At 44.7% G+C, this 19,547-nt stretch overlaps 1 long non-coding RNA gene across 2 annotated transcripts in view; it reads right to left on the minus strand.

The window, feature by feature from the left end:
• Nucleotides 1–19,547, minus strand: part of LOC135972280 (uncharacterized) — a 251,559-nt gene that overhangs the window by 41,024 nt on the left and 190,988 nt on the right. The window lies entirely within an intron of this gene.

A 19,547-nucleotide genomic window follows, 5' to 3' on the forward strand; every position in this document is an offset into this window, starting at 1 on the left:
AAAACAGCTGCCGAGCAAAATATCGGGACAGAAATTGGTCGGGACACGGGACAAACATCTAAAAATCGGGACGGTCCCAATTTTATCGGGACGTCTGGTCACCCTATTTATAACAGATGGTTTGTTGAAGGATCAAATCCTGCAGATGCTTAACTAGATGCATAATTTTACTCACATGAGTAGTGCCATGAGCTTCCACAGAACTATTCACGTGAGGAAAATTATACACAGGCTGAAGTGTTTACAGAATTGGGGCTTAGACCGAAACTCTGGCTAAAATTGGAGTAGCTGCATAGTGGATCAGACTAAGAAACTTTTCAAGCTCTCATATCATGTTAAGTTCCTTCCCTGCTAATTCAGACAACAGCATAATGATGTGTTTCATGGAGACTAAGATACCAGCATACTCACATGACTCCCACGCCTTGTTTGGAATCACCTGAACTTTCCCCAAGGCAGATTTGTCCATCTCTTGACAAAATTGTCAGAGAAAATATACCAGACATTGTAATAGTTAAAAATCAGTTCACTGTTGCAAAGACCAATTTTTCCTTTCCTTGTTTCATTGCTTTTTAATAAGTATAAAATGTCATAGTCATTGCCTGTAAATATCACCAAATGTTTATTTGTGTGGTACTGTTTCCACGATAATTTAGTGTTGATTAAATCCATCTTAGTCTTGTTGAGAGAGAGAAAGGCAAGGAATGTTCTAACCTTAAAGATATTAAAATCTCTATGTGTTTCGTGGAGAGTAACCTTCCTTGATGGTGCTCAATGCCAATGAGCATCTGTGTGATTCTTCTGCTCAGTGCTCATAATTCTTACCTTTGTACTAATGATTTCATGTCACTGAAAAATGTTATTTATTGATTATGCTGACACAGGCAGTAAAGCAAGACCCATTTCACATCTCAGAATGAGAAGGAGACTCATGCAAAACCAGATTCCAACTCTTTCCATTTTAATATTTGTTTCTTATGGTCTAATAAGCAAGCATTTATGTATTCAGACAAGGAGAAAAATATTGAGAACATAATCTGGGAAAGGTTGTGTTTCTTTTGAATGTAGAATGCCTTCTGTGTAACTCTCCAGTTTATTCAAAACAGATTGGGGGAAGGAAAGCAAACAAACCAAATAGAGTCAAGGGCTCATCACCAGGGATTGGATTTAGCATCGCCAGAGCTAAAACCATGAGCTTCTATAACTTAAACTAAATCCTCCAGCTCACCGCTATATCAATCATACTCTGTGGATCCAGCAAAGAGGGGACAATTGTAACACAAAGGCAACAGTGTGGGTTGCACTCACTACTACGGACTTCAAGTTCTACCCCTCTGCATGGCAGCATAGCTACCACCTCCGTGCAATTCTCCTCTCTCCCTAGGCTGCCCTGACCCAGCAGCTCCAACTACAGCCACTCCATTTTTTCCCTAGTTTCTCTACCCTGGCCTGTGAGATCCTGTTTTCGATCCCAAGTAAGTCAATCCCTTTATCCCTACTCCCATGTGGGCAAGCCTTCTCCAAACTCAGTGTAAGGGTTCTAAGAGGGTCTATCCCCAGCATTCTATTGCTTCAGGTCACTGACCTCTACTTTTCTCTCTCAAAGCTCCTATTTTCAAAGGCCTTAGTCTAAGTGACTTGCCCCAGGCCACACCGGGAGTATGTGACAGAGCCAGGAACTGAACTCCAATCGCCTTAGTCCCAATCCCCTGCCTGAACCCCAAAACCATCCTTCATTGGTAGATTAAACGTTTTGTTAAGCAGACACAGCAGGGAATATGCAGCACCTTCTTACTTGGTATTTCTATTTGTATTCTTTGCTTCCAGAAACCTATTATTTATAACCTGTCTTCAGACTAAGATTTATTGGTCAGCCCATTACAGGGGTGCCTAAGCACAGGGTAGCAGAAATCTTGTGTGACTGACTGCCAGTAAATCAAAATGCAAGAGCTATATTTGAGAAGAATGACGACATCCAGCGACAGCAGGTAAAGGGAATAACTTGGGTCATTTACTAAAATGAAAATATCAGATATCAGCATTAGGTTCGCTGACACATTCTAAGTTCCCAGAGCTACTTGTGCTGAGTGTATTCATTCAAAACAAGGGGAGGAACAGGCCATTTCTAAGATGGAGGGACAAATGGACCTTTCCATTTACCAGGTCTCTGGATATCAGCACTGTTGCCTGTGGCAAGCATGTGAAGCAGGCAATCCCATTTTTCAGTGTGTCATGCCAATCCCCACAAGGCTTTGTCATGAGGTACGCAATACAGCTCAATTTATTTTGTATAGTAGCCTTCATACAAAGTATCACAAAACACTTTACACAGAGAGATAGAATAAAGACATAATGCTCTGCAGAGCTCGGGTGCCGCAATTCATAAAGGCAGCAAAAGAAAATGATATATGAAGTAGTAACTGAATAAGAGAAAAGAAAGCAGAAGCCTAAGGAATCATGTTGTGTTCCTCCATTGGTGGTTACTTCTGAACTGATCCCCTAACCACACTGATTGCATTGCTAGGCTGCTGCTGTTGACATTTGATATTTAGGTTCAGCTGAAAAGAGTTTATTACAGAACCTCCATTTCAGGACATTTTGTCACGATCCAAAGCTATCAACCTTTAAAAAGAATGGGAGGAAGAAGAGGAATGATTTGAAAGCACTGTAATTAAGCCAAATAATTCCTATTCAGGGTACAAAGGGGTCAGAGTGTACGATGACCTGAATAAAATTGTGCTGTCAGAAGCAAGTGTGACCTGACTGGCTTTCTACCCTACTATCATGGGTAAAAGAAAAAGAAAGAAGCATGATAAGGAGAGAAAGATTAAAGGAGTACAAAAATATTATTTACTACTTGGGTTGTGGATTTTCTATCTAACATTTCTCTACTAATCCAATGTATAGGACCAGCTTCTGAAAAGTAAAAGGCTGATGCATAGTGAAAGTTGTAGGCATATCATTCATTCATTCAAAGAGTAGCCCCACAGGTAATCATGAGATTCTGGTCCTATCTTGTAAGTTACTGCTAACTTCTTGTAGAGTAATTGGTCAATGTCACATAGTGCACTAGGATCGAAACAGGATGAATTATTACATATGAGAAGGAGAGTTGGCAAAAATTCCCAAGAAGAGGACAAAAGCTTTGAAGGCATGCATTTGTAGGCTAGATCATGAAGGGTCACAAGCAAGGTAGAGAAGAAAAGAAGTTGGCATCAATCTTCACCATTCCATTATTATTTCTCTATGAGATTGGTTTATCTCAAGTAATTTTTGAGACACAGACTTCAGGTCTTGTTTACGCTAATGTCCCTTTATACTGTTCCGGCTTAAACTGGGTATAAAATGTAATCAATGTCCATTTTAAAAGCCCCTTTCCATTGGTAGAGGGGTGCAAAATGCCTAAGTATAAATGAGAATTGGGCCCACACAGTATGGCAGTTTTAAACAGACACCTCTACCAAAGCTCTGTAACTAAAACACTGCTCATAGTGATCCCCAAGCACCAAACTGTGGTACAACAAACCAGGGAAATTATCTGCCTGATTTAAAAAAAAAAAAAAAGACTTAGAATCGTGAATTCTCTGAGGCATATGGCCACATTCTCCACTGTTTTGTACCTTATATAGTCATTTCCACCTGTACAAAATGAATGCAAAGTGGGTGTGAATTACAACCATTCTGATATAGTAGCACTTTACACCCACTGCATACTGGTTTGAATGACCATTATTTATTTTATTTTTTATATTACCATAGCGCATAGGAGCCCTTCTCATGGAACTGAACCTTGTCGTGCTAGGTGTTGTATAAGCATAGAACAAACATAGTCCCTGCCCCAAAGACATTACAATCTAAGTAGAAAACGAGCGATAACAGATGGATACAGACCACACAAAGTGCAAGGAATTGGAGAATCAGGCTGATAATATTTGATTGTAAAGAGTCTGAGTTTTTTTAACATCATGTATTCTATAATCCCATGTGGATTCCGCACTGTGTTCATTTTTGAATGTATATGAAAAGCTTTTTTTAAAATATCTCTGTTCATAATCTGTGTACCCTGAGAAAGCAAATCGAGGTATCTCTAACATGAAGATGATAATGCTCACCCCCCTTTGTAAAACATTTTAAGACTATGGATTAAAAGTGCTGTAGACAAGCATGGTATTAATACTGTCCTTTTCAATTTTGCTAATATTTTAGTATTGCTCAGAACCACCAGACCCTGCCAGAATGACCGATGGAAAACCTGGGGACATATCTCCACTGCTATGATGATCAATCCCCCCACAACACACCTTTCAAGATTCATGGATCCTACAGATGCTTACCACAAAATGTGGTGTGTTTCATCCAGCACATCAATTGCCCCCCAAACAACTATATGAGTGAAACTAGACAATCACTTCACACTTGAATGAACTCACACAGACAAGTAATGAAAAAAGACAAAAAACACCATATCATCAGTGGGTGAACACTTTTCACAAAGCAATCAGTCCCTATCAGATCTTTTAATACATGTCCTCAGAAGAAAATTGCACAATACCTTTAAAAGGAAAGCCTGGGAACTTAAATTCATAACCCTGCTAGACACCAAAAACTATCGACTTAATAGGGACACTGGTTTTATAGCTCATTACAACAATTTGTAATACACCACATTGCCCATTACCCTAAATTGCCGACTTCAAACCCTTTATGCATAACAAATCTAACCCTCAGTTGACCACTTCATTTCAAATGACTGCCTCCAACTTGCCTAAACTCTTCCACTTAATCTGTCCCAACTTCTATTTTGCTCAGATAATCTGCTTCCTTCCCCAGACCTAAAGAGCTCTGTTTAGCTCAAAAGCTTCTATCTTCCACCAAAATAAGTTGACCCAATAAACAATGTTACCTCACCCCCTTGTCTCTCTCATTGTTCAGAAGATCGATCATACATACATAAGAATGACAGGACAATTCAATATTCTGACCTGACCTCAAAATAGTGTTCTCATGGAGGATATAGCTCTGTTTAATGTACCTTGCTGAGATGCTTTTTTCCTATTTAGCAAAACTATGTGTCAAAAACAAATAATAGTAAACCATAAAACTGAAGAGCACATGAAGGCTATAAACAACAACAACTAGATCTTATACAGAAATTTTCATTTGTATATCTCAAAGTGCGTTACAAAGACAATAAGCATCATTAGTCCCAGGAAGCAACAGAGTTTACTATAATTTAACAAAAGAGATCTTAAACAAAATTGACTCTGGGCTCAGTTCTGTTGTCACACCAATGTAAATTCTGTAAGTCATTTCACAGAAGACATTGGAGCTAAAGAGGACACACAAAGGAGTTAAGAAAAGTGATTTAGGAGCCTAACTCACATTTTCAAAAGTGACATAGGCACTTAGGAGACTAAGGCTCAGTGGAAATCAATGGAATTTAGTCTTTTATCTGCCTGCCACTTTTGAAAATAGGAGTTGGACTTTTTGAAATGTTTACCCTAACTAACTTCAGTATTAATAAACCACCAATTCATCTTGGAACCAGACTGCTGGGCTTAACCCATCTCAGAGATGGAAAGTAACAGGACTACGCAGATAGCTGTTCAAAGAAGAGCAAAATCATATACAAAGTTATTGGTTTATTTCATTTGTGCAGGAAGGCTGGCTTTTAACTCAGATTGGTCAGCCTTTCTAAACAAAGGGATATAATTCATCCCAGTTCATTGGTATGCTCCAGGCAGTTTGTGCCACCCATGGGACATAAAGTAGCTGTAAACTCAGCCCACCCAGCCAGTTAAGATGGGTTTATGAGTGCTTTGTGTTGACAGAGTGGCATGTACCAGTGATTATGGCTTGTAGAGTTTACCATTAACTCTTGTGACACATCCTGGCAAAGATACATTGTTACTTAGGAACAGAGATGCGGCTGGCCCACCCACAGTCATACAAGGAGAGTGAAGAGTAAAGCCTCATGCCACCTCTGAGACTTGATTAAAACAACTGTTGTCCTTGTGCTCTCCTGGGCAGAGGATTTGGCCTTCCCCTGCTAGTGCTCTTATGGGTGCTAGCTACCCGGAAAGGGGCAGGAAGGAGGCAGGGCCCCGGCCCCTCTCTTGCTTTAGGTGGTATGGTTGGCCGGCTGCAGAGGCAAGCATATACTTCACGTCAGTACTATAGCAGTGGATATACTATCCCTGCATACCAGAGAGCCCAGAGATGCCTGGCCAGGGCCCAACGTTTCCCAGAGCTCCAGCTGGGCAGTGCAGCTCCAACTGTTCCCAGCATGTGCTCATGCCTAATATTCACAATTGATCTCCTCACTAGTAACCCTCATCAGCTATTTTTATTGCTGTACATTTGTCACAGATTTTTAAAAGAAAATGGACTTAACCTTTGAGAGAATGTTCTATTAAAAACAAAGGTTTATACCCTATAAATGTGTATTGTACCCTTTAAAATGTAATCTCTTCAACTGCTTATTCTTTATGTATAAGCACACACACTCAAAGTTATTACAGTCAGGCTCAACTATTAGATATGCCAGCTATAAAGTGTAACTCAAATTTACATGTCAAAAATACAATAACTAGGAAATTGCCTGGCTATTTAGATACGGGCCTAAACAAGGCTTCAAATTATCTTAACACATTTTTCCGAAGTTCTGACACAAAAATTGGGCTATTTTGACAGTTTTCCGCCTTAAAGCAAAGTCAGTCAAGGCAAACCCATTACCCATTGCTATCAAGACATGTTAATTCCAACTAATTTTATATGAATGGTAAGCAGTTCAAAATTAAGGCTGTCGCTCCATCGTTTATTTGTGCTGTTCTAGAGGGACTGGGGAAAGGCTGAACACGAGGGGGAGGGGATAGCTCAGTGGTTTGAGCATTGGCCTGCTAAACCCAGGGTTGTGAGTTCAATCATTGAGAGGACCACTTAGGAATCTGGGGCAAAATCAGTACTTGGTCCTGCTAGTGAAGGCCAGGGACTGGACTCGATGACCTTTCAAGGTCCCTTCCAGTTCTAGGAGATAGGATCTCTCTCTATATATATTTTTTTTAAAGGAGGACATGTCAGACTTACAGCTGAAATCCTGTTTTCCAATGCTTTAGTTTATATCCTGATATTAGTGAGACATTCTCAGGCCATTTAATTTTCTCACTTTTTTAAAGCACATTTGATTGGGATTTTCTTAACACTACAGGCCAGATTCACCAAAATGTCCCAAGTCCTGTGACACAAAGCTGCTAGAAACCTGGCTTAATTGGCAAAACCAGTCTTCCAAATAATAAGCACATATCCCAAATGGAAAAATTACCACTCAGGCTAAGGGCTTTACAGTGGTGCAGCAGCATGTGTGGTGAAGACACTCTAGGCCGACAGGAGAGAGCTGTCCCCTTGGCATAACAAAACCACCCCTGCGAGAGGCAGAAGCGGGGCTCAGTCTTTTACAAATATTTTGGGTTTTGCTAATGGAGTGGTTTCTCCTTACGATTTTTGGATCAAAAACAATCATGAAATCCAAACTATCTTTGCAAAACATTGGCCTGGGCCTTCTGAATTCCAAGTGTATAATTGAACATACCACAAGTCAAATTCTGTTTTAATTTACACCAATTTAATTCCATTGAGGTCCACAGAGCTGAACAAGTATAAAGGAGAGAAAAATATGGCCCTGCATGTAAGACAAGCAGCATGTGACTATTCGGGATGAATGTATTGTAGTGATAGCTATATCGTTACATCTGGATTAGCGAAAGAGAGACTTGCTATTTATTTCTGCGATGACACAGTCTTTTATTCCTTGACATTCCCCTCAAAAGGAATCAGATTTTTAACACACCATAGATTATTCTTAAGTGAATATTTACCATGGCTCCTCTTTCAAAGCATTGGCAATATTAGACTAAATGTAAACTGCTTCCCTCTATTGGAAGAAAAGTTACATCTTATCAAGTGTGTTATTATATTCCTCTTTACTGATTGACCTACAAGTCTGCTATACATTGCACTCTTAATTGTTCACCTATCCTGCATGTGTTAATTGTTTCCTGCAATCTACATCAGTTGCACAGGAAACAGTGTGATAAATACGGTATATCTTTGTTCAGAATCCATAGTTGATATTTCATTACTTACTTCTCCCATGGCTTTGTTTCAAAACAAGAGTGGTTTCTATTAATTTCATTACTTTTCCTTCTTCACACAACGCAGTGTCAACCTGTGGAACTCTTTGCCAGAGGATGTTGTGAAGGCCAAGATTATAACAGGGTTCAAAAAAGAACTAGATAAACTCATGAAGGATAGGTCCATCAATAGCTATTAGGCAGGATGGGCAGGGATGGTGTCCCTAGCCTCTGTTTGCCAGAAGCTGAGAATTGGCGACAGGGGATGATTACCTGTTCTGTTCGTTCCCTCTGGGGCACCTGGCATTGGCCACTGTAGAAAGACAGGATACTAGGCTAGATGGACCTTTGGTCTGACCCAGTATAGCCAATCTTATCTGGTTTGCATGGTAAAATTAATGGGAGAAATGTAGCATCTACTAAATGTTCCTAATTGAGGGTGGCTTCTAAATCAAGTTATATAGCAGAGGCTGTGATGGGGTTCATCAACCCCGTTCTGCGTGCCGAGGGTGGACCAATCATTGTGAGCCCATGCAACCAAACTCTCTTTTCTCTGCTGTGCATGCTCCAGGTGGAGAAGCCACATAAAAGGAGGCACCCCAGCCCAGTTGGGGTGGGTGATGGAGGAGGAAGGATGTACCTTGCTGACTCCTGCAATGCTCCTGGCGGTAAAGCCCGAAGACCCCGACTACTCTCCAGCGGAGACTGCCAGGGAAGCCGAGACGCTGCCCTCTCAAGAATCTGACTGTCATGTCATGGGATAACATTGTCTGTCCTTGGATCAGCAGGTGAAAGGTGGAGATGGCTGCGAGATGCATTTTAATGGAAGTGTGTGCCAGGCCCTGGTTCCTCAAATGAAACAGGTAGTCTAGAACAGTCTGTATGGAAGAGCATGAGGGAGAGAGGCCACACTCGGACGTCCAGCAGGAAAACCTTGTGCACTTGATCTGTGAAAGCAGGTCCGGTCAGTTGGGCAGGGGACAGGGAGGGACCGCTGACAGGTTCATGAGCATGCCAAACCAATGCTTGTGAGGCCACACCGGGGCAATCATGATAACCTGCGTCTTGTCTCTCTTGGTCTTTGCCAGGACCTTGGTGATGAGTGGAAACGGAGGGAATGCGTATATTAGGCTGCCCGACCACAACAGGAGGAAGGCACCAGAGAGGAAGTCCTTGCCCAGACCTTGCCAAGAACAAAACAGATGACATTTTCTGTTTTGCCTGGTAGTGAACAGGTCCACTTGTGGAGTTCCCCACCTCTGGAAGACCACATAGGCTACTTCCTGATGGAGCAACCACTCGTGGTGAGAGGAGAAGGTCCTGCAAAGGTGATCCACTAGCGTGTTTTTGATGCCAGGGAGGTGACAAGCCTCCAAGTGGAACTCGTGGTCGATGCATAAGTTCCAGAGCCGGAGTGCCTCTTGGCAGAGAGCCGACAAGCGCGCTCCCCCTTGTCTATTGATGTAGAATATTGAGGCTGTGTTGTCCGTCAGGACTCTCACCAACTTGCCCGACAGATGAGGTAGGAAGACATGCCAATCGGACTGCTCTGAGTTCTTTAACGTTTATGTGGAGCACCATCTCCTCCGGGGACCACATACCTTGGGTCTGGAGATCTCCGAGGTCTGCACCGCAGCCAAGGTCCGAGGTGTCTGACACCAACTCGATGGAGTGAGGGGGGTTGTCGAACAGAACCCCCTCTAGGACCTTCTCGCGATAAGTCCACCATCACAGCGAGGTGAGTACTGCCGGGGAGATGGTCACGATCTTTTCCAGGAGCTCCCTGGACTGGGAATAGACCATCAGCCATTGCTGCAAGGGCCGCATCTGGAGCCTGGCATGGTAGACAACATATGTCCAAGCTGCCATGTAGCCCAGCAGACTCAGGCAGACCCTGGCTGTAGTCAGGGGGAATGCGGACACTTCCACGATAAGGTCTGTCAATGCCCAAAACCTTTCTAGTGGCAGGAATGCTCTTGCGCAGCTCGAGTTGAGCACTGCTCCGATAAACTCTGTCCTTTGCACTGGAACTAATGTAACTTTTTGTCGTTCACCAGTAGGCCCAGGGAGCAGCACGTGGCTTGCAGCACTGTGAAATCCTTTTGGACCTGGAGCTGTCCTTGATCAGCCAGTCATCAAGGTATGGGTAGATCTGGATACCCCAGTGCCTGAGGTAAGCCGCCACCACCAACATGCACTTGGTAAACACCCTCGGTGCTGTCACCAGGACAAACAAGAGGACTGTAAATTGGTAGTGAGCAGGTCCTATCATGAATCGGAGAAAACGTCTGTGCCCTTGGAAGATTGCAATGTGCAAGTATGCATCCTTTAGGCCGAGGGCAGCATACCAGTCTCCCGGGTCCAGGGAGGGGATAATAGAAGCCAAGGAGACCATGCGGCACTTTAGCTTCTTTAGGTACTTGTTGAGGTCTTGCAGTTCCAGAATGGGACGTAGATCGCTCTTGGCCTCTGGGATTAAAAAGTATCAGGAATAAAAATCCCTGTTCCTGTACTCTAGAGGAACTTCCTCCACACACACACACCAGCTGCAGCAACCCTTGAACCTCCTGTGCAAGGAGATTCTCGTGAGAAGGGTCCCTGAATAGGAATGGGGAAAAGGGAGGGGAGGAGAGGGGAGGTAGAAAGAAACTGGAGGGTATAGCCGTGCGTCACTGTTTTCAGGACCCAGCAGTCCGAGGTTATCGTGGTCCATGCAGGGAGGAAAAAGGAGAGGTCGTTGGAAAAAAATTGGGAAGATGGATCCGGGGTATAGTCTGGTAGGTTGCCCTCCGGCACACCCTCAAAATGGTCACTTGGCCCCTTGCTTATTCCGGGTGGAGCCCAACTAAGCAGGGGGTGGAGGGTGGCTCAGGCGGTGCTTATAGCCCTTGGCCTTCTTGTGAGGTGAGTCCTGCTGAGGCTGGCTCCCTTGTCCCTGAGGCTGCTGTAGTCTGAACCTCTTAGGTGCCAGGCCTGGGACGTACAGCCCTGGCGTTTTCAGGGTGGTATGGGAGTCCTTTAACCCGTGCAGCTTGGTATCAGTCTCTTCTGCAAATAGGGCCTGGCTGTCGAAGGGAAGGTCCTGCATTGACTGCTGAGCCTTGGTGGACAAGCCCGAGAGGAGCAGCCAGGAATATCACCGCATGGAAATGGCAGAGGCCATGGTGCGAGCTGCAGAGTCCACCGTGTCTGAAGCCATCTGGAGAGCCACTCTGGCCGCCGTTATGCCCTCCTCGAGGATCGCCCGGAATTCCTTTCTGGACCCTTTGGAGCGCGAAGCCTCGAACTTGCCCGTGGCGAAGCCTTGAACTTGCCCGTGCTATAAGTTGTAATTATAGCAGCCAAGGAGGGCCTGGTGATTGGCCACTCTCTATTGCAGGCTGGAAGATGAATAAACCTGACATCCAAATAGATCCAGCCACTTTAAGTCTTTATTTTTGGGGGTAGCCCCAGGTTGGCCTTACCTCTCTGTGGTTAACCATCTCAACCACAAGGCAATTGGGGGCTGGGTGTGAGTATAGGTACTCATGCCCTTTTGTTGGCACAAAGTACTTGTGCTGAGCCCTTTTGGAGCTGGGGGCAAGGAGGAGGGAGTCTGCCACAGGGCAGTGGTAATCTTTGACACCCCATCATGAAGGGGTAATGCCACCCTGGCAGGGGCCGAGGAAGAGAGGACATCAACAGGGAGTCCAAAGGCTCTTCCAACTCCTTGGCCTGGAGCCTCAGGTTAGATGCGACCCTCTTCAGTAGTTCCTAGTGCGCCTTAGCATCATCCTGAGGAACTGGGTGAGGGGACTCTGTGATGTCCTCATTGTTGCCAGACAAGGCTGATGCCAGTACTGCAGGAACCTCCACATCCATTGGTGGTCCAGCAGGCTGCTCCCCCGGGTCCTCCTGGACCTGTGGGGTCCCTCCCCTCAGAGGCCCAGGCACCGGAGGGGGTCGGGATGTCAAGGCCGCTGGCCTGTCTGAGGCTCCCAACACTGGGCAGTCTGGGAAAGTTGGGTGAACCCCCAGGGGTTCCATGGGTACCATGGTGCCAGTCTCTGTGCCTGGGGCCATGGGACAGGTTTCGGTGGTGATGATGTAAGCGGCACCACAGGCAACAGAGGCTGCCCCGCAGTTAGGGAGCCCTGCTCGATGCCAGAGCTATAGCCAGAGAGGTCGCTACAAGACGACCACGATCTGGTGGAGCGGTGGCTCTTATCTGACCAGTGCTGGTTGCTGCGCCCGGAGGCAGACCTGTCCAAGAGAGATGAACATTTTGGTCGGGGCCTCGGGAACTGATGGCGTTCAGTGGATTGGCGTTGGAAACCCGGTGATCTACGCCTTATGCTACCCTACCGGTACCAGGACATCGAGCGGGACATGGGAGCTGTCATGTGCCGAATGCTGGGAGGAATTCCCTGAACGCGGAGATCCCCATCTTGGAGACCGATGACAGCAGTCCAGTGACTTCAATCCCTCGATCAGTCCCGGGATCTGTACCGAGCTCTCGGCAACGCGAGGGGTCATTCTTGGTGCTCCTGCCAGAGGACACACTCCTCGGTGGGTCCGTGCCAGACTATCGGCGAGGTACACCTCGAATCCCGCTGTCTGTGACCAAGGTCTGGGGACAAAAGAGGGCTCCAACACACTGTCCCAGTTGCCAAGTTTTGACTGGTTCCATATGAAGACATAAATTGTCTCAATCTCAACCCAGACCAGGCTCAGAATTCAAAATTTGGTCCAGGTTCACAGACAAAGCCCAAATGAAACAAAACACTAGCCTGAACCTGCACTTTTCCTGAGGTTGGAAAACATTCCGTTACTTTTTCTGCAATATACTTGCATGTAATTGTGTCATTATAATCACTCATGGAAAAAATTATGTATTTGATTTTCTCTCTTAAATCTTGTTTGCATGGGACCAAGTTCAATGGAACTGTGTATTGTCAAGCAGTTATTAACTGGATTTTGGTTGTTAATTCTTTTAGACTTTGCAACAGGAAAACATCCCTATTGCAGACATTACTTAAACATGTGCTTTTCTTTAAGTATATGCTTAACTACTATTAAAATAAATGCCACATGATTAACTACTGTCCTGAATAGGAAAGGAATTAAGAATATATTCAAGTGCTTTCCTGAACTGCGGTCTTAATTGATAGAATACAACTTTTAATGCAATTGCTGTCTAGCCAGTTTAAAGAGCTGAATAATTGGACATAGCTGTGGAAACTAAAACTGACCAATCATTGCATTTGCTCCTCCTGCAAAAGGAAATTCTGCAGACTGACTAACTTTTGTAAAGGCTGATCAGAGAGGCAGGATAGTTCTGTGATTAGTGCACTCCATTGGGACTCAGTAGATTTGGGGTTTGATTCCTGGCTCTGCCAGACTTCCTGTGTGACTTTGGGCAGGTCACTTGGGCTCACTCTGCTTTAGTTCCCCCATCTGTAAAATGGGGATAATCAAAATACTTCCTTTCTCCCATACTTAGTCTGTTGTGCTTACATAGACTGTAAGCTATTCAAAACAGGGACTGTCTCTTACAATGTGTTTATACAGCACCTTGCAGATCTCATGTGTGGCTCCAGAAGTTACTAAAAACAAATTTAATTATAATAATTAAAGATGAATTTCCTTTAATCGGTTCTAAATATACAGCCTTTTGGTTTCAAGAAGGCAAGTGTAGGTGAAGAACAACATAAAATATAGTTTTCACCAACACTTTGAGAGCCATGTAATCCCCTTCTGCCACAAAATCCACAGAAGGGGATTTTGAACAAGCAAATCTCTGCAAAGGCTATTCTGTCTTGGGGACATGGCAAGGTGAGGGTCTGATATCTTGCTCTAACGTAAAATCAATCAGCTTTGCCTTTAACTTCAGCAATAGCTGGATGGGGCCCTCCATTTCAAGGACTCAAAGTTTCAGCAGGAAGTGTCCTAGTAAACCAATCCCAGCACAGACGTCACTGAGTTTTACCCTACAATCTGAATGTATTTAGGACAATTTTAGCTTGCAGAATAATTAAGGATAATTGCTTCAGGTTCAACATATTTCAGCATTTGACCAGCCCTTTGCCTGACTGAACTTTTAGCAACAACAACAGTTTTATACTATTATTTCTGGAACACAGCTGGATTTTTGCAAATGCATGAGGATAGGGCACTAAAAGCCTTCCCTTCTCCTGCTCCCCCATGGAGCCCACACAATCACATTCCTGCTGCTATGTATTTACCTACCTTTCTAGGCCTTTATATATGCTCTACTGAGCATAGGGACCATTCTCTTCTAGGACTTCTTGCTCTCAAGCCACCCTACTTAGGTCAAGATAGAACTTTTCCATAGAGCCATCCCTCCACTGCACAAGCCACTGGAACTAGAAATATGCGTGGGAGCATATGTTAAACCCTAAAAGGGATATAGCAGCATAATGCTTGAGCTGAGCGCACGTGCACAGTGTCTCCTGGTGGTCCCATTACGGTGGTGCAGCTCCCCACTGCCCATAGGGGCTGCAGCTAAAAGCCACTATCTAGTTCTTAATGCCCTCTTCCTTCCTTTCCTGGTTGCCAGATTTCCTATGCACCACATCCACTGGGGAAAGAATACTTTTTACACAGAAACTCAGAGCAATTTTTGCCACTGCTGAAATCTTTAAGGGATGTAGATGGCAATTAATCTACAGCTAGGAAGTAATTGCACCATAATGCAGTAATTGAGCAATTTGCAGCAGGAACAGAATTGATGAACTACTTAGCAACAATTTGTGTTCACCTTCTCTTGTATAACTAACCCAAATGCAAAGTGTGAGGGGAGAAAAAAATCTGAGCTAAATTCTTAAATTCTCTTTAGAGCAAATTTCAAATTAATCTGAAATATAACTACACAATACAATTTGCATAAGCACAGCGCTTTAGTAAATCTCATAATCTCTTCCCTCTCAATGGGTTGCTAATGTAGAATAAGTCATGGATTTGATGTAGTATATTTTGGTATTTGATCATAGGGAGGAGGAACAAGGGAGAGATTAAAAATGAATTTTAATTCCCAATTATACCTTACAATAAAATAACCCCAAATCATATAGCTAACCTTTCCTTACACTGGTGGCTACTAGATAATAAAGTTTTAGGATCAGCAGGTCTCTCCTTCAGCATATAAAGTTTCTTCATTGTCCTTTATTCCATTTATGCTACTCCTGTTGATAGAAGTTGGCATATGGCTCTCAGCACAATATAATTAAAGAGGCGATGCCTGGATCAGCAATCGATGAACTTGCTGATCCTGCAGGGAGCTGAGTGGCTCGCATCCCTCTGAAGTCAGTCACTGAATCAGGCCCTGTGTGAGAGCTGGATGCAGAACACACACTGAATGTGGGTCACATTAGCAAGCAATCTTCCCTTTCTCTTACTCTTCTCACTATCAGTTCATTAAAATGGACTGGACTGATTACGGCTGCTGCGGGCTCCCATTCAGCTAGAGGGACATTCTGCTTCCTTCTAGAGTTGATTGAAATTATTATTGTTTTTCCCTGTGGAAAAATATTTTTGGTAGAAATCCAAATACTAAAATATTCTGGAAAAAATCTAAATCATTTTGATTTGGCAATGCTACCTCAGTTCCTCGTGGGAGTTGCAATTTGGGTACTTCATGTTCTCATCTCCTCCAGGCTCCCAGGTTGGACTACATCTCCCAGGATGCACTATGGTCTGCCATAGCAGGGCATCATGAGAGTCCCTGGGTCTGGTGCACCATGGAACATGAAGTCTGGCTGAGGAGCCCAGCCTATAGAGAAGGGGACATGAGGAAAATGAACTACAACTCCCATGAGGCACCTTGGCAACATTGCTCAAATCCCAATATTTTGGGATTTGAGCCTTCATTTTTTTTCGGCAGAAAGCAGACACCTTTCATGAAAAAAAATTGTTTACATGAAAACCCAATTTTCCACTGAAATACAGTTTCAATGGAAATTTTTTTACTATCCCTACTATCCTTACTTTCAACATTATAAAAACCTTCCCATGTTTGGGTTTCTAAAACACCTTGAGAAACACATTCCTATGCTGTTTTAAAAGGGAGCATGAATCTAGAAATATCTAAACAACATGATTTCTAATTGCTCAAGAGACAGCTTAAACAGTTTGAACCTTTGCTGATTTCTATAACTGTAAGAGAAATAAAAATGAATTTGTGGACTCTTTTAAAGTAGGTAAACACAAGGCTGAATCCTCTGCTGGTATAAATTAGTACAGCTGCATTGACTTCAGTGGAGCTATGCCAATTAGTACTAGCTGAAGATTTCACCCTGAAAATCCTGTAGTGCTCTGCACAGAACTAAGGGTGTTAATTCTAATGTGTAGGTCACAATGCAACACAAGTAATTCTCTCTTTCAGAATTCCCCTACAGTTTCAATGGGAGAAGGTATTATTCTTTGCTTCCTAATTTAAACTGTTGGGCAGGTTTGCTGTACTGCGACTATAAATCGGCACAGGTTGCTCTGAGAGACTAAGGAACTTTAGGGTAGGATTACCATATTTTGAGTGTCCAAAAAGAGGACACTCCACGGGGCCCCAGCCCCGCCCCCAGCCCCGCCCACGCCCCACCCCAACTCCACCCCTTCCCCACAGTCCTTGCCCCAACTCCGCCCCCTCCCCTGCTTCCCGTGAACATTTGATTCGCGGGAAGCCTGAAGCAGGCAGCAGGTAAGCGGGGGCGGGGTGGGGGGAGGAGGCGCGGCCCAGTCTGGCTCCCCCGGCGTCTCCAGCCTGGCTCGGCTCGGGTCCTGGGGTATTGGCCCCGGGCCAGCCCCCGGCCGAGCACCCCCGGCCCGGGCCCAGCACCGCCGGCCCGGCCCCGGCCCGCCCAGCACTGCCAGCCCGGCCCAGCACCGCCGGCCCCCGGCCAAGCACCGCCGGCCCCGGCCCCCGGCCCAGCACCGCCGGCCCCCGGCCCAGCACCCCCAGCCCCGCATGTCTCGATTTTCCCGGACATGTTCGGCTTTTTGGGATTTCCCCCTGGACAGGGATTTGAGGCCCAAAAAGCCGGACATGTCCGAGAAAATCCGGACGTATGGTAACCCTACTTTAGGGAACTTTTTGATAAATATAGTCAGAGTTTCAAATCGATAATGAAACCAGTGTTTCCTACCAAAAGTGATAAATCATGAGTGAAACCCTCCCAAAAACATGCGAGTTTTTAAAAAAAGACAAAATTTTGGATTTTTTTAGATGCCTTCTGGTTTTTGAGCATTTGAGGTTCATGTTTCAAGTTTCCCTGAAAATATGAGGGCTAGGAACTTACTTGTTTTAAATGAAAGCTGCGATTTTCAAGTAACCACCAGATTCCAGCAGCTGGGACTTTAAGGAAACCACCCAAATAAAAATCACAAGAGCTATCAACACCGTGAAACTTGAACCTTGGTTTTCACAGAGCACTGGTTAAAGCCTTTTTTTGACTGATTTTTAACTAAATTCAAGTCTTAATGCAGATATAGTAAAAAATCTTTTCAGTTATTTACTATAATGAAATGTTGCTATATGTTGTTAAATTCTAAATATTGATATTTCAAATTTATCAATTTTTTTCTTTTTAACGCCCTGGCCCCTCCTCCTAAAAGGCATGTTTTCCAGTTGAAAATTAAGAATTTCTCAGTTGTTTTATGACATGGTGTCACTTTCATCACACTGTAATGAAATACAAAAACTTCATATTTCAGAATTCCATGTGGATTATAAATATTTTGCACCGCGTTAGTGGGTACCTGCTGTACTAGATATTTTCATCCTTCCTTCCACCCTCAGGAGGGCAAGCAAGCAAATAGGTGCCTCTGAGACACCAGAGAAAAAAGGTGGTGGAAAGTCCTCACCAGAATACTATACCAAGAACATAAAGAGAGATTTAAGAATATTCAGGCTTAAGGTGTGCAGTGGAGTGGGATGGAGTGATGGAAGCCGGACTGAGTCCCATGTCATGAAAAGTCTTTGCATTGAGAATGTGTCTGTGACAAGCTGAACAATGTACAAAGTCTTAAACATATCCCTTCCACTTCACTAGGATGACCCACCGTAGTCAGAACTATGCTTGGTAGTGTCTAAAGCAGTGGTGGGCAACCTGCGGCCCATCAGGGTAATCCGCTGGCGGGCTGCGAGACAGTTTGTCTACATTGACTGTCCGCAGGACCGGCTCTGGCTTTTTGGCCGCCCCAAGCAAAAAAAAAAAACGGTGCGGCCGGAGCGCGGGTGCAGGGGGACCGGCTGGGGGGGGGGGCCGGGGGAGAGAGCGGGTGGGAGAGAGGGAGAAGGGGGTGGCCAGGGCTACAGCAGGGGCGCTGCCACGCGGGCCCTCGCGCTGCGCCACCTCCTCCCGCTTGCTGCGAAGACTCCGCTTCGGTCGGCGGGGAGGGAAGGAAGAGGACTGCTGCAGGGCGCTCTGGTTCTCCGTGCCGCCGCCGCCCCCTACAGGGCAGCCGGAGTGGAACAAAACAAAAAAAAAAGCGGCCGTGCCGCCCTAGGATTGGGCAGAATGCTGCCTCGAACAATCTGCTGCCCCAAGCACCAGCTTGCTCAGCTGGTGCCTGGAGCCGGCCCTGACCGTCTGTAGGCACGGCTGCCTGCAGCTCCAAGTGGCTGTAGTTCGCCGTTCCTGGCCAGCATGTCCCTGTGGCCCGCGCCGCTTCCCAGAGCTCCCTTTGGTCGGGAATGGGAGCTGAGAGCTGCCGGTGGCGGTGCCTGCGGATGGTCAATGTAGACAAATTTCAGAGTAGCAGGCGTGTTAGTCTGTATCCGCAAAAAGAACAGGAGTACTTGTGGCACCTTAGAGCCTAACAAATTTATTAGAGCATAAGCTTTCGTGGACTACGTGTAGACAAACTGTTTTGCGGCCTGACAGCGGATTACCCTGACGGGCCACAGGTTGCCCACCACTGGTCTAAAGGATTACTAGTTATTGCAGAGGCCTGAAGAATGTTTCAAATCCTTTGACACAGCGAGAGGAAGGAAAGTAGTAAATAATAATAGGTTTGATTGGAGGGCTGTTAACCCATGCTTTTGACTTCAAAACAGTATAGAACAAGCAAACAAAGCCAGCTAAATTGCATCTTTTGTATTCTTGTTTAAAATCTTGGCCCCACAAGAACTTATAAAAATGATGGTTTTTTTCATCATATAAAGCCAGTATCTGTTAGGGGAATGCAATTTACAGCCGGGTCACATCTCAGTCTTATCCTTCTGCCACCGATGACATTTTGAAAGAAATTGTAAATGAAGCCTGGAAATCAAATAGCATCACTCTAATAAAGAGCTCCTTGTACTTTCCAGACTGCACTGAAACACTGGAATTGTCAATGGCTGTTTACTTATTTGCCAAATGATGTTGACAGAATAGTTCTATGTTCTGATAAATCCAGGGCACACCCTTGCTCATCCAATGA

Source organism: Chrysemys picta, chromosome 6, assembly GCF_011386835.1.
Source record: "Chrysemys picta bellii isolate R12L10 chromosome 6, ASM1138683v2, whole genome shotgun sequence".
NCBI lineage: Eukaryota > Metazoa > Chordata > Testudines > Emydidae > Chrysemys > Chrysemys picta.